The following is a 14306-nucleotide window of genomic DNA, read 5'->3' as shown; positions in this document are numbered from 1 at the left end:
GGATGCCATATTCATGAATTTCCATCCCGAAAATTGCGTCTTGTTGCAGTTGCCCGCTACCTCACCGTTCCCCAGCAACGTCCCCCCTCCCTAAAGAAATAAAATAAAAGGAAAAATTGGAGGACGCGAAAGAGTGAAACGAAAGCATTCCCGTCGGCCCGCCAAGGGGTGTACGATAATGCGCTACGATCACTTACGAGGCGCCCCGCATCGGACTTTGCACCCACCAATCACGCGGTGGGCGTCGAGCAACGCAGCGTTCGGCGCGGCAACGAAACGTGCGCCTGAGCAAGCGGAACGAACCAAAGAACTCAGTGTCTCGGAGGGGGAAACGATCTACGCCAGCCAAACGTCCTGATCGGCACGGGCAGAGAGATATATAGATAGTGATCTAAAGAAAGGAAGGACGCTTGATTCTGCAACCCGTGAGGGAGCACGGCGAAGCGTCGTCAGGGGAGAGGGAGTCGGGGCCGCGACCAGCCTCGCACCGGTCCCCGCACAGCCCCAATGCGCGCGTGGCGCGCCACCTGTCGGGGCAGCACCGTACATAGAGAGGAGGGAGTCTTCTGTGTTTGCCGCAAGATGGCTCTGCGTGTGCGGAAAGCGCAGAAGAAATGTAGTGGAAACGTACTTCGCTACTCGTGTAACTGCAACTTCTGTAAGTTACATGCTCATAATTTCCGATATACACCGCAGTATAACTTTCTACGGCACGTTTCTAAGACAACACCGCATTCACTAGAGGTGCTTTTGTACCGCTCTGCAGCATCGAACTCGTGGCTGAGTGGTAGCGTCTCCCTCCGCCTCACACTCCGGAGACCCTGGTTCGATTCCCGCGCAGCCCATGTTGCAAGTTGTTTTTATTTATGAATTGCCTGCCGGGCTTTTTCGCTCACGGCCAACGCCGCGGTCGCCGACACCGACGCCGACACCGACGACACCGGCTTTTCTGCGACACGAGCTCCTTAACGCTGTCGTGTTAAAACGGAAATCGTTTTTACACACTATTACGCTATACGCACACTATTATGCTATGTCGGCGCTGAAGCCGACGGTTTCCTATCGGGCGGCACTTTCGGCGCCGGCTTCAAAGTCGGTGGCCGGACATTGGTTGTCTTTGGCTCTTTGGACATTGGCTCGTTTTGAACCGCTTTGATTTTCCCTGGTTCGCCGTCATTGCTTTCCTCAAAGGACCTCTTCGCGTCCGTACCACTTGGGTCACTGGTGTCCATATGGGTTGCCTTGTCCGCTGCTGTCTTCGCTTTATCTTTACTGCTGTGTTTTGTGGCAACCTTAGTCACTGCGTCCTTGGCAAACGTTTCCGCGGCCGCCTCTGCTCTTTGCACTTTATCGTCCTTTCCATGTTTTAGAGTGCTGCAGGATCCGTCTGGCGTAGCGAGGACTTTTGTTTTTGAGCCTTGCGTAACGTCTGATTCACCGGCCGCTTCCTCGGCACCAGCGGCATCCATGACGTGCTCTTGTAAGACCTCATCAGACTTTGCAGGGCCTGCAATGTTCGCATACGTCCGCACACACTGGCTGTCTTCGTGCCCAAAGCGCCGGCAAATAGCACATCGCGGTACACGACGCTCCCGCCTGATATGACCCGTGCGGTTGCACCTCAAGCATAAGGGAGCACTTCCAGGGGCCACGAGATGTGCCATCATATACCGGCTACCCGAAACTGATGTGGCAAATCCTCAATGGTCACGGCCGCCTTGAGCTTCAATGTTACGGTGCGTGTTGTCGGAACTTTGTCCGTGATGCCTTGCGCAACACACCAGCGCTCTCTGGTCACGTCAGTGGCTTTTCCATACGCTGCGAGTGCCGCGCGGATGTCTTCGGCCGGGACATGGTGACGGAGCCAGAAAACCTTCACGCGTGTGTCCTGGTTAGCCGGGTCCAACACTAGATACCTTTTATCTTTCACCTCAGCTTTGCCGCACGCCATTTTCTTCGTAGACTCCGAGTTCCTGAACGTAACCGCCCAAACGTGGTTCATCTGGAACGCCCCCAAGGTGACAACCTCGGGCAGTAGTCCCAGACGACCCAGCATGTCCCGGAAATCTTCGACGCGAAATGGCCTTGTGGTAACGACCCCGTGAAGGAAAACAGTATAAAAACGCAGGGTCGTGTAGGCAATTACGGCAAAACAACTTGGTATTCCTTGTCCTCATCGGCAATAATCCTGTTTCCGCGGCTCGGCTGAGCCGCAAACACCGCCCCACCGGAGCAAGTCAACCCTACGTCCGCACCGAACGGTAGCCGGAAGTAGAATCTGTGAGCTACTCGGGTCTGCAGGGAACGCTGCCCAAACTTTCACCTGCATAGAAAACGCGCTATTGGAAAAGAAAAAAGTTAAGCCAGCACGCAGAACCATTAGGTTAAAAGCCTAATAGTCCACAAGAAAGAGCTACTCGCACCAGCTCAGAAGGATTCAAAACTTTCGTAGGTATAAAAAAGAGAAACAAGTTGGGACCTCGCCCGGGCAGGGGCTCGAACGCTGGACCGTTCGGTTAAAACCCTAACGCTCTACCGACTGAGCCACTCGGGCTTGTTGTTTTTCTTTATTGCCGGCTTTGACATACCCAAACAATATACAAAAGAAAAAACATGTCAATAAGGATTTTGCTGGCACGACATATTAAAATTATTTCAATGCTGCAAGTTTATCTAGCACGTCGATCCATGTTGGCTGTTCAGGCAGTGCCCGATGGACATCCCTGAACCGTACTACAGATTCAATGAAGTGATCAGGTGTAGGTCGCGAACTGACATCAGCATTGTTGAACTGCGTTCTAGCTTTCGACAAACTGTGGAGGCCTGGGAGCATTATAGCATAATAGTCATACGGAAACGCCTCCGTTTCTGCCGGCAAGAATCTTATTCCGTGTGGATCTAAATATAACTCTTTCTTTAAAGTCCTTCGTAGCACATCCCAGAAAAGATGAATCCCAGCAATCTAGAAACGCATGCTCTATCGTTTCAGGTTTCTTGCATAAGAAGCAGTTAATGGACCACGGACAAAAATACCCTTAATTGTTATGCATCCATGTTTTCACTGATAATGTGTTAGTGCGTAGTTTAAAGAAGAAAGCTTTTACCGAAGGGTGCACTGGTATTGTTTTAGCCCTTTTGAGGACATCTCCTGGGCCTCCATGGTTTGACATACGGTAAATCGCTACAGGGAGCATAGTGTCAATTAGGTCCTTATACAGTTTTTTCCTAGTAATATTGGCGAGATACTGCACTGAAAACCGCACATGTAACACTCTGTACGCAAGCACGACTTTTAACGGCACCATGCATTGGTTCACACGAGCATACAACAAATCCTGGAAGGTGACGACATAAAAGCACTTGCATGACTGTGCGAAGGAACATATCATTCTGATCGCGAAAGTACATAAAGCGCGACACAACTTGTGGGACAAATAAGTGTGCCAGCCCAAGGCCCCCTTTCTTTACTGGCAAGAACAAGTTTGTGTGGCTGGTTCTTTCCCTTCGCTCGACTTCGGTGGTTAACCACTGCAACAACCTACTTATGAGTGCCTCTGGACTCTTATCGCGACCCTGAGCCGTACTGGAATGAACAAGTGACTGAGCCACTCGGGCCGGCAAGGAACGCTGCCCAAACTTTCGCCTGCATAAAAAACGCACTATTTGAAAAGAAAAAGAAGCTAAGCCATCATCCAGAACCGTTACGTTAGAAGCCTAACAAGTCGACGCGACAGAGCTACTCGCACCAGCTCAGAAGGATTCAAAACTTTCGTGAGCATAGAAAAGGGAAAATGTCATGGTCTCGCCGGAGTAGGAGCTCGAGCCCTGGAGCGTTAGGTTAAAAGCCTAACGCTCTACCATCTAAACTACTCGGGCCTGCAAGGAACACTGCCCAAACTTTTGCCTGCATAGAAAACATACTATTGGAAAAGAAAAAAAACCATTAGGTTAAAAGCTTAATAGTCCATGAGAAAGAGCTACTCGCACCAGCTCAGAAGGATTCAAAACTTTCGTAGCATCGAAAAGGCAAAAACTTACGGCCTCGCCCGAGCAGGGGCTCGAACCCTGGACCGTTAGGTTAAAAGCCTAACGCTCTACCGACTGAGCTACTCGGGCCTTTTTTTTTTCCTTTATTGCCAATCCTCGACATGTCACCACAACACACATTCCTTAAATGATATAAACAAAGACCAAAGAAGCAAAAACGAATGAATACATAAACGGAACAAAGAACAGTAATATTTACATTCGTTGCCGTCCGCTACTGTGGCACGACGTTGTCGGATTAAAATTCCTTTAGTGCTGTAAGGGGTTCAACCCTCGACAGCCACTCAGGAACAGGCTGTTGCAACTTCTGCACTTCCACATACCGTTGCATGCATTCCCGGAAGTATACACGCGCTGGTCGGGCATCCGGGTCACAATGGTAGCCCGCCATTCTTGCGCGCCATAAACAGTGGAGGCCCGTAAGCATGATGACGTCGTACGGGAAACCTTCGTCGTCATATACTGGCAGAAACCTGATTCCGTGGGGATCTATAGGTAGCTCTTTTTTTAGAGTCCTTTGTAACACGTCCCAGAAAAAGACCCCTTCCCAACAGTGGATGAAGACATGATCTATGCTTTCTGCTTTTTTACATATAAGGCAGTGGGTTCCCCATGGCATGTAGAACCCACGTTGTTCAAGAAAGATTTTAACAGGTAGAGTACCGGTGTGTAATTTAAAGAAGAACGATTTAGTGGCTGGTTGAACTGGCATCTTCTTCACCCTTTTCAATACATCTAGGCCTGGGCCTCCACTGTACAGGGCTCTGTACATGGGTACCAGCAATACACTGTCACATAAATCACGATATAACGTTTTCCGTTTTACACTCCACAAATATGCACTAGAAAAACGAACACGCAAAAAGGAAACACTCTGAATTATTTCCCTAAAGAAACCACGAACTGGTCCTGGCATTATTTCGGTGCCTACAACGAATTCGGGAAGTGATCTTGACAACCTCATTTGGATAGCGGTGCGTAGAAATGGGTCATTTGTGTCTCGAAAAAAGAAGAACCTGTTTACTAGTTGACGCAAGAAGAGGTGCGCCAACCCCAGACCACCATCCTTCACGCGCCGAAAGAGATTATCTCGGCTACATCGCTCCCAGCTCGATGCCCACACGAAAACAGCGAACACGCGGTGCAGTTTCTGCACATTAATCCGAGAGCACTGTAGGACCTGCATTACGTACCAGATCTTTGTTACGAGAAACATGTTGCACGCTGTTGCTTTCGCGAACATTGACAGGTGACCGGCGTTCCATCGGTCGGCTTTTTCTTTTATTTCTTTTGTCCGCTCCTTCCAGTACTCGCTACTGTCCTTGTAAGCATCAAGGGGTGCGCCAAGGTACTTAACTGGCGTCGTGACCCAGGTGACGTTCGAAAAGTGGTCTGGGGTGGACGCCCATCCCCCGTGCCAAAACCCCAAACATTTCTGCCAGTTCACGAAGCTATTAGTGGCATTACCAAACAGTCTGACGATACTCACAGCGTTCAATACACTTTGCGTATCTTTACAACATACGGCCACATCGTCAGCATATGCCAATAACTTCACCTCTGCTGCTTGGAGGCAAAATCCCTTAATGTATTCATTTTCAATGATGGCCTGACATAGCGTTTCTATGTAAACACAAAACAGGAGTGGGCTGAGTGGACAACCCTGGCGAACGGAGCGCTTCACGTTAATGGGGGCCCCCAGCCTTTGATTAATTATAAGTCTCGTATAGCAACTCCGGTACGCCATGGTCACCCCCTCAGTGATTATGTGGCCAAAATTAACATGTTCAAGGATGGTGAGCAATATCTCGTGAGAAACGCAATCAAACGCTTTCTCCAAGTCAAGCTGGAGGATCGCTACTGCATCACACATGGCATCACAACACTCCAGCACACACTTCAACTTGTGAATGTTAGTGAAGATTGTTCTTCCGCGAATGCCACACGTTTGGTGTGGGCCGACTACTTCCTTAATGACTGACTGCATACGCCGTGCCAGCACCTTCATCAGTATTTTGTAGTCACAGTTAGTAAGCGCTATGGGTCTATAGGAGGAAAGTTGCTTGAGCTTCTCGGTCTCTTCTGTTTTAGGTATTAGTACTGTATGGGACTGGCCGAAAGATGGTGGAAATATTTTCATTTGGTATGCTTCATTGAAAATTGCGGTCAAGATAGGAGCTAGGTGGCTTTTGAACGATTTGTACCAAGCGGCACAAAGACCGTCTGGACCTGGTGACTTGCCAGGGTTCAGGTCTTCGATGGCCTTTATCACTTCCTGTTCAGTTATTTGTCCTTCCAACGTTTCTTTAACGTCACTCGACAGCTGTGGCATTCGCTGCAAAAATAAGTCCTTGAAACTTTGCATGTTGACGGGCCTGAATGCGAAAAGCTTTTGGAAATGTTCAAAGAAGGCACGCCCTATATTCTTCGTATCAGTTACTACCAGCCCGTTATATTCGATGGCCTCAATCTGTTTGCGTCTGGAGTGCTTTTTTTCTAATCCCAGTGCTCTTTTCGAAGGCATTTCCCCGCATGCTAGTCTTTCTGCTCTCGCGCGCACGAGCGCACCTCGATAACGCTCTTCATCGAAAACCTCGAGCTTTTTCTTAATAGCACGCATATCTTCTTGATAAGCTCCGGGTTGCATGCATTCGAGCGTCACGAATTTTTCCAGTAATGTTTTTAAATCCCTTTCTCTTGCCTTCTCTTCATATCGTAGTACGCTACTTCTTTCAATTGCCTTGATTTTAATAGTTTGTTTCGACAGCTCCCATTCCTCGCCCAATTTCATAGAACTGTCTTTTCCAAAAGAATTCAGAGCATTCACTACCGTCTCGTTAAAAGTATCGTCCCGTAGAAGCTCAGCATTCATTTTCCACAGTTCCCAGACGAATTCGTTTCGTTCTTTTTTGCGGCCCACCCTGCATTTTACCAGGCAGTGGTCAGAAAAGGATACGGCAGTAACTGCATAGCACTGGCATTTTTCTACTAAATGATATGACAGGTAGATACGGTCTAATCGTGCATGACTTGTTCCCTGGAAGTGGGTGTACTTCACTTCTCGGTCAGCCCCGAAACACTGAGCGATATCCTCTAATTCAAATTCATGTATGATCTGCGCCATGATATCGCTGCTTTTGTCGTAAATTACGCGTCGCGTAGACCTGTCTTCGATGTTCAATACACAATTGAAGTCCCCAACACAGGCTATCGTTTTGTGCACAGACAAGTGGTGCCTCAAGTTCAAAAAGAAATTTACCCTTTCTTGCACCGTATTAGGCGCATAAATGCACAGCACGCGCCATTGGACATCGCAATAGCTGAAATCACAAACGACAAGTCGACCGGAAGAGCACGAGAAGTAACCGTCTATAACCAGGCCTGGAAGCTTCCTCACGAACAAGACACACCCCGCCGAAGTCCCTAAGGCGTGGCTCACTACCGTATAGTAGTTGTACGTGAACCTTTGCACCATGCTCCCGGTCTCCTCCTCGCCGTCTACCTTGGTTTCTTGCACTGCTAAAACGTCGAGGTCGTGGTCCACTAGCAGTCGATACACCTGACTCTGTTTCCTTTTGGCGGCCAGACCTCGAACGTTTAGCGTGCCGAGGCTAAGCGACGGGTTGGTAGCCATTACTGATTTAAACGGGAGGGGAGAAGGCCCGGAGCATGGTGCTCACCTTAACGTCTAGCTGACCGCTAGACGCCTCCGTGGCCATCCGGTGGCCGTCGTCCGAGTTCGTCTTTGGTCGGCTTCGGGGTGAGCCTACGGTCAGCCTCCAGGTTAGGCTTAGGCTTGAGGGTGGAGCGCCTGCCGGGTAGCGTCTTAGCTGGCGGCGCCTCGGAGTCACCGCTGGCCTTTCCGTCCACTTTCTCCTCCTGCTGCAGGGACCTCTTCACCGGTGCCGAGACGCTTTCGACGCGGGCGCTAGCAGGGGTCGCGTTGTCGTTTTCCGCTGCCTCCGTAGTATCTGTAGCCGGCTGGCGGCTCTCATTTTCTGTCTGGGTCACCCTGACGCTGATTAGTGCGGTTTCTGGCTCGTCGGGAGGAGGGACATTATTCGGTCCTCCTTTAGTCGGCGTCGTCGTCCCGCTCGCTTCTGCCACCGCATTGCCGCTTCCAGCTCCCTTGGCCGCATCCTCGGCCTCGGTCACGTCCATCATGTGGTCTGATGTCAACGGCTCGCTCTCCGCCGACCCCGCGGCTGCTGCGTATGAACGTACACAGTCCGTGTCGTTGTGTCCGAAAAGCCTGCACCGGGAGCAACGGGGAACCTTACATTCTCGACGAACGTGACCAGAGCCCCGGCAGCGCAGGCACTGCATGGGGCGACCTGGGGCTACGACCAGCGCAAGCTCGCCGGCGACGCGGATCTGGTGGGGCAGGTCGTCGACTTTCAGTCCAGCCTTCAGCTGCAGCAGCACAGCTCGGGTCGTCGAGCCCTTGTCGGAAACGCCATCCACCCGCCAGCGCTCCCGGGTTACTTCCGTGACTTTGCCAAAGGAAGCCAGCGCAGTCTTTACGTCTTCATCATCCACACCATGAAGAAGCCAGTGAAGACGAAGCTTCACCTGCTGTTCTTTAGGGTCGATGACCAGGCAGCGACGCCCCTTGACCTGAAGCTCCTTCAGTGCAGCCAGCTTTTGGGCCATCTCGGCTGTCTTCATCGTCACAGCCCATACGTGGTTGATTTGGTACGCTCCAAGGGCGACGACGCCAGAGAGCATACCAAGAGCTTGAAGCGCGTCCCGAAAATCCTCTACGCGAAACGGGCGAACACGAGTGTCGCCGTGCAAAAAAACTGTGTTTAACACGATGCGTCCTGTAGGTAGACGAGGCAAAATAATCTGGTAGTCCTTATCTTCCGATGTCGAAAGCCTGTTGCCGCGGCTAACAGCCGCATAAGCCGCTCCACTGGAGCTCATGATCCCGCGATCCGTTCAGCTCGGGAGCCGGAAGCAGAATGTGAGCTACTCGGGCCTGCAAGGAACGCTGCCCAAACTTTCGCCTGCAAAAAACGCACTATTGGAAAAAAAAAAAAAGAAACTAAGCCATCATCCAGAACCGTTACGCCTAACAGTCCACGAGCGAAAGCTACTCGCACCAGCTCAGAAGGATTCAAAAGTTTCGTACGCATAGAAAAGGAAAAATGTTATGGCCTCGCCCGAGCAATGGCTCGAATCCTGGACCGTTAGGTCAAAACCCTCCGACTGAACTACCCGGATCTGCAAGGAACGCTGCCCAAACTTTCGCCTGCATAGTAAACGCACTATTGGAAAAGAAAAAGAAGCTAAGCCATCAACCAGAACAGTTACGCTAAAAGCCTAATAGTCCACTAGAAATAGCTAGTCGCACCACCTCAGAAGGGTTCAAAACTTTCGTGCGCATAGAAAAGAGAAAAAGTTACGATCTCGTCCGAACAGGGGCTCGAACTCTGGACCGTTAGGTTAGAAGCCTAACGCTCTACCGACTGAGCCATAAGGCCTGTTTTTTATTGTTTTCAATGTAACAAAACATGACAGAGAAAGCAATATAAACATGTTAAAAGTGCCAACCAGTAGCGTATTGAAGCGACATTGCTAAGAACGCTTTAATGACACTAGGTCATTAAGTACAGGATACCATGTTGGCTGTTGGTCCTGGGAGTGGTACACATCTCGGATATAAGCAATGCTTTCAATGAAATTTTCTCTTACCGATCTTACTATAAGTTCTGCATGTCTGACAGCAATTGCTTTGCAAACGCTATGCATGCTTAATACTATGATCATGTCATAGTGCACACCCCCGTCATTGTTAAGTGCAAGAACATGAATTCCATGTGGTTAAATCTTTTTTCAGCGTTCTCTGGAGGACGTCCCAGGAATATATCTGTTACTGTTTCTGGCTTGCGGCATAAAATGCAGTCAACTGGCCAGGGAACAAAAAAGCCCTTTTCCTGCAGCTAGGGTTTGACTGGGAGCCTGCCACTATGGAGTTGAAAAAAGAAACTTTTCACAGATGACCGAACCGGCATTCTTCTAACTCTGTTTAAAACAGCCTTACCCTGACCAACAGAAAAAAATGGCTCGATATGAAGGTACTGGAAGCATTACATTACTGAGATGTTTGTACAATCGTTTCTTTGATACTATAAGGAGATAATCAAACGAGAAACGTACTTTAAGAATCTTGAAAGCACTTACAACTTCGCGTAGATACCCGTACAAACCGCTTCCGGTAACGCCACACGATGACACAATACACTCAGAAGAGCATTCTGCAGGCGAACTTGAAGCACTTCTCGCAAAAAGGGGCAATGCTGGTCCCGCAGGAAAATAAACCTTGAGACAATCTGCCTCAAAAAAAGATGACCTAACCCAAGCCCTCCTGCTTTCAGTGAATTAAATAAGTTAAGACGACTTGTGCGCTCCCATGTTGAATTCAATACAAACGTTGCAAGAATTCTGTGAAATTTCTGCGCACTAGTTTGTGACATAGCGAGCACCTGCAACACATACCAAATTCGCGCAACCTAGAACGTATTGCATATCGTTGACCTGGTAAATATGGATAAATTTTTCCACCCCATTTCGTAGTTTTCAGGCGCAATCTCTCAGCTTCTTCTCTCCTGTATTCTGAAAGCTCATCATACCAGTTTAAAGGTGCTCCTAGATATTTTGTTGGAGAGACTGTCCACTGTAAATTTTCAAAGACATTGGGCTTCTCATCCCAGCTGCCATGCCAAAAACCGGCGCACTTCTCCCAGTTAACAGCGCTTCCAGACATTTTGCTATACGTTCGAGCTTGTTTAACATCATCTGCATACGGCATAATTTTTACTTCTCTGGCCATTAAACGAAAACCCCGTATTTTCTTACTGTGTATAACTTTTAAGCAAGAAGGCTCCAAATAAATTGCAAAGAGAAGCGACGAAGCCGGGCATCCTTGTTTTATGCTTCTACATAAATTAATGTTACCAGAGACTTGTTTATTTACTAATAAGCTTGTGCTACACCCTTCGTAAGACAGTTTTAAGCCATCTAATATGTTTCCAACGTTCACGTGTTCTAGAATAGAAAAGAGCACAACGTGCACAACATTGTCGAAGGTCTTCTCCATGTCTAGTTGCATCATAGCAACTCTTCGTTCCCAGGCATCGCAGCACTCAAGAATGCTTCTTGCCACATGTATGTTATTAAGTATCGACCGACCTCTTATGCCACAAGTTTGGTGGGGGCCTACTATTGATGCCATCACAGATTGCAACCTTCTTGCTAATACCTTCATGAATATTTCATAATCTATATTGGATAAAGTTATGGGGCGATACGACCTTACTGAGAGCAGCTTTACAGGGTCATAGCATTTCGGGATCAGGACGGTATGGATTTTTCGGAAAGAAGGCGGCATGTATTTTTCTTCATAAGCCTCGGCTAGAACACGGTTTGAAATGGCTGCTTGTTCATGCTTAAATGCCTTGTTGAAAGCCGCGCCTAGGCAATCAGGTCCGGGCGCCTTTCCAGGTTTCAATTCATCAATTGCGGTTTCGATGTCATTCAACGTAATCGGTTCCTCGAGGACTGTCTTCACGTCATCACCTAGTCGCGGCATTAAAGGCAAGTATTCGTTATCAAAGCCAGCTTCCACCCCTCCCATGCAGCTTAACAACTCTGTGCTGTTCGAAGAAGGCACGCTGTATTGTATTACTATCGCTACTACACACGTTGCCATATTCGATTTCTTTTATTTCATTTTGCGATACGTATCTTTTCTCTTCGCTCAAAGCGCGTCTTGTGGGCGTTTCACCGAGCCACAAATGCTCTGAGCGCGTACGTATCACTGACCCTCTGTATCTCTTGACATCAATGATTTCAAGCTCATTTTTTATGTTCCTTATCTCAGTTGAAAACTCTCCTGGCTGTGTGCATTTTATCGACAACAATACGTTAAGCTTACTTCGCAATTCATTTTTTTTCTTTTTTCATTGTAGCGTAACACAGAGGCTCTTTCATTGGCTGTTATTTTGAATTCCTGTTTAAACTCTTCCCACATCGCTATAAACCCCCCGGATTCGCAAGCAAGCACCTCTCGTATACGTTCTTTCATAAACGCGAGAAAGGTTGCGCCGTCCAGAACATTAACGTTAAATTTCCATAAGTACCAATTAAAAGGCCGGTTTTCTTTTCTCTTGCCGAGCGAGAACATTACAAGACTATAGTCGCTGAAGGATACGTGCCTCACGTCATAGCCATCATAACTTCTACACAACGGAACCAGTCTCGCTGATATACAAGCTTGATCTAATCTCGCGTGACTGCCCCGTTGGAAATGAGTAAATACAGTGTGCTTTCCACTGCAAAACAACGCACCAACATCTTCCAATTCACGCTCTCGGGTTGCCGCGAGCAAGAAACCTGCACTTTGATCGCGTACAAGCAAATTCTTTTTTTTTAATACGTCTTTATTTCTGCGTTTAATAGGCCAAGCCTTGCGGCAGAAAAGGGGTGCTCTATGGGGGAGGGGGAGGGGGACCGGTGCTCTCTTCTTCCTCGAGGTGGAGTGGTCCCGAGGTCGGCTCTGCAAAGAGGCGGCCAGGCCCTTCCTTGTCCCTGAAAAAGTCCAGAAAAGCACTCCAAAGCTGGACTGAGTCCTTGAGCCCGATGTGCGATGGCGGGTCGAGCCACTCCTGCAGGGTGCCAGGTCGGTTCCCGCCCAGGGAGCGTAGTGTCCTTTCTCGGACCGTGTCAAAGGCAGAGCAGCTCCACAGAAGATGTTCGGCCGTACCTCTGGCCGGGCATGCCGGGCACTTAGGGCTCAGGTATGAGTGCGGGTTGATGAGGTGTAGCCTTGCTGGTGACAGAAGCTGGCCGGTCTGGGCTCGGCGAAGAAGAACCGTCTCTATCCTGCGAAATGTGCTGGGAGGGCGGCGAAGCAAATTCTTAATCCGGTCGTCAGAAAAACAAGCACAATTGAAGCATCCCAGCAAGATGACATAGCGCTCAGATTTTATATAGACATCTAGATTTCCAAAAAAAGTCACGGTGTTCTCTTTCATTATTTGGGGCATATGTGCAAATTACCCGCCACACAGAATCCCAGAGCGAAAAGTCACACACGACCATTCGACCTTTATCACAAACAAATACAGGTCGCACAACAATTTCTAAAGATTTCCGCAAGAACAAAACACACCCACCGGAATTGCCGACAGCATGGCACGCACCCACTGTACCGCGCTTTAAACGTTTCAACCACTAGTTCGGTTCGCTCTTCACTTTCAATTTTTGTTTCCTATAGAGCGACAATGTCTAAATCATTTTCTTGCAATAACCGGCTGACCTGGTACTGCCGCCTAATGGCGCCCAGGCCTCGGACATTGAGCGTACCAATGCGTACCGCTATTCCAGATTTTGAAGCCATTTCTTTTTTTTTTTTTTAGAAGAAGAAAAACCGGCACTCTAGTTCAATTAAACCCATACATTCTATCGTTTCTCAGAACGCGCAAAATTCCTTTCCTAGGCAAAAGCAGCCGAACTATACAAACGTACTCTGGAGCCCGTTCTTCACCTCGCGTACAGGCATTACTGGGTGAAGCCCACGTTATTACTGGGGCGCCTTCGATACCGTCCAACTGGAATGCGGCGGAATTTGAGGCTTTGGTTTGAAAGATGGACGGCGGTATGAACTTTCTTTTCTGGTCGGCTCCTGTGCATCCCGCCGCCACCTTCGTCACCTTCGGAAACTTTCGCGGGGGCCGTTTCGCAGACGAGGTGTTCGCGAAGTCCATGTCTTCTTGGTGGCTACTCGCCGAGGCTTGAGTGGTGTCAGCGACGTCTTTGACGGCGCACGTTGGCGTAGCGGTAACCTGTCCTACAGATACCACATCACTATTGTCGCTTTCAACACTTTTCACAATTCCCTTCTCGGAGGTTTCAACAGTTGCCGACGTAGGTTTGCTGTCCTTGATTCCCGCAGCCTCCGCCGTGTCCGCCTCGTCCATAATGTGCTGGGTGGGGTCCTCCCGGCTCCTTGGGCTTGCTACGCTTGCTCAAGTTTTAGCACACTGGCTATCACCATGTCCGAACCGCCGACAAAGCTTACACCGTGGAACGCGGCAGTTTCGGCGAATGGGCCCTGTTCGCCGACAGCGCAGGCAAAGCGGTGGTCTTCCCGGTACCACCACAAGGGCCGTAATGCCAGACACCCGTAGATGGTGTGGCAGGTCGTCCAAAGTCACGCCACCCTTCAGCGGCAGATTAACCGTCCGTGTCGAGGA

At 49.1% G+C, this 14306-nt stretch overlaps 1 protein-coding gene and 2 non-coding genes across 3 annotated transcripts in view; all 3 read right to left on the bottom strand.

Moving 5' to 3' along the window:
- Window positions 1-14306, bottom strand: part of LOC126548087 (peroxiredoxin-6-like) — a 150255-nt gene that overhangs the window by 52064 nt on the left and 83885 nt on the right. The window lies entirely within an intron of this gene.
- On the bottom strand, window positions 4044-4116 carry TRNAK-UUU (transfer RNA lysine (anticodon UUU)). The gene has a single exon. It is a non-coding gene; the product is annotated as a tRNA-Lys (tRNA).
- Window positions 9461-9533, bottom strand: TRNAR-UCU (transfer RNA arginine (anticodon UCU)). Its single transcript has one exon. It is a non-coding gene; the product is annotated as a tRNA-Arg (tRNA).

Source organism: Dermacentor andersoni, chromosome 1 (assembly GCF_023375885.2).
Source record: "Dermacentor andersoni chromosome 1, qqDerAnde1_hic_scaffold, whole genome shotgun sequence".
NCBI lineage: Eukaryota > Metazoa > Arthropoda > Arachnida > Ixodida > Ixodidae > Dermacentor > Dermacentor andersoni.
Note: the sequence above shows the minus strand (reverse complement) of the source record. Positions and strands in the feature narration are given on the sequence as shown.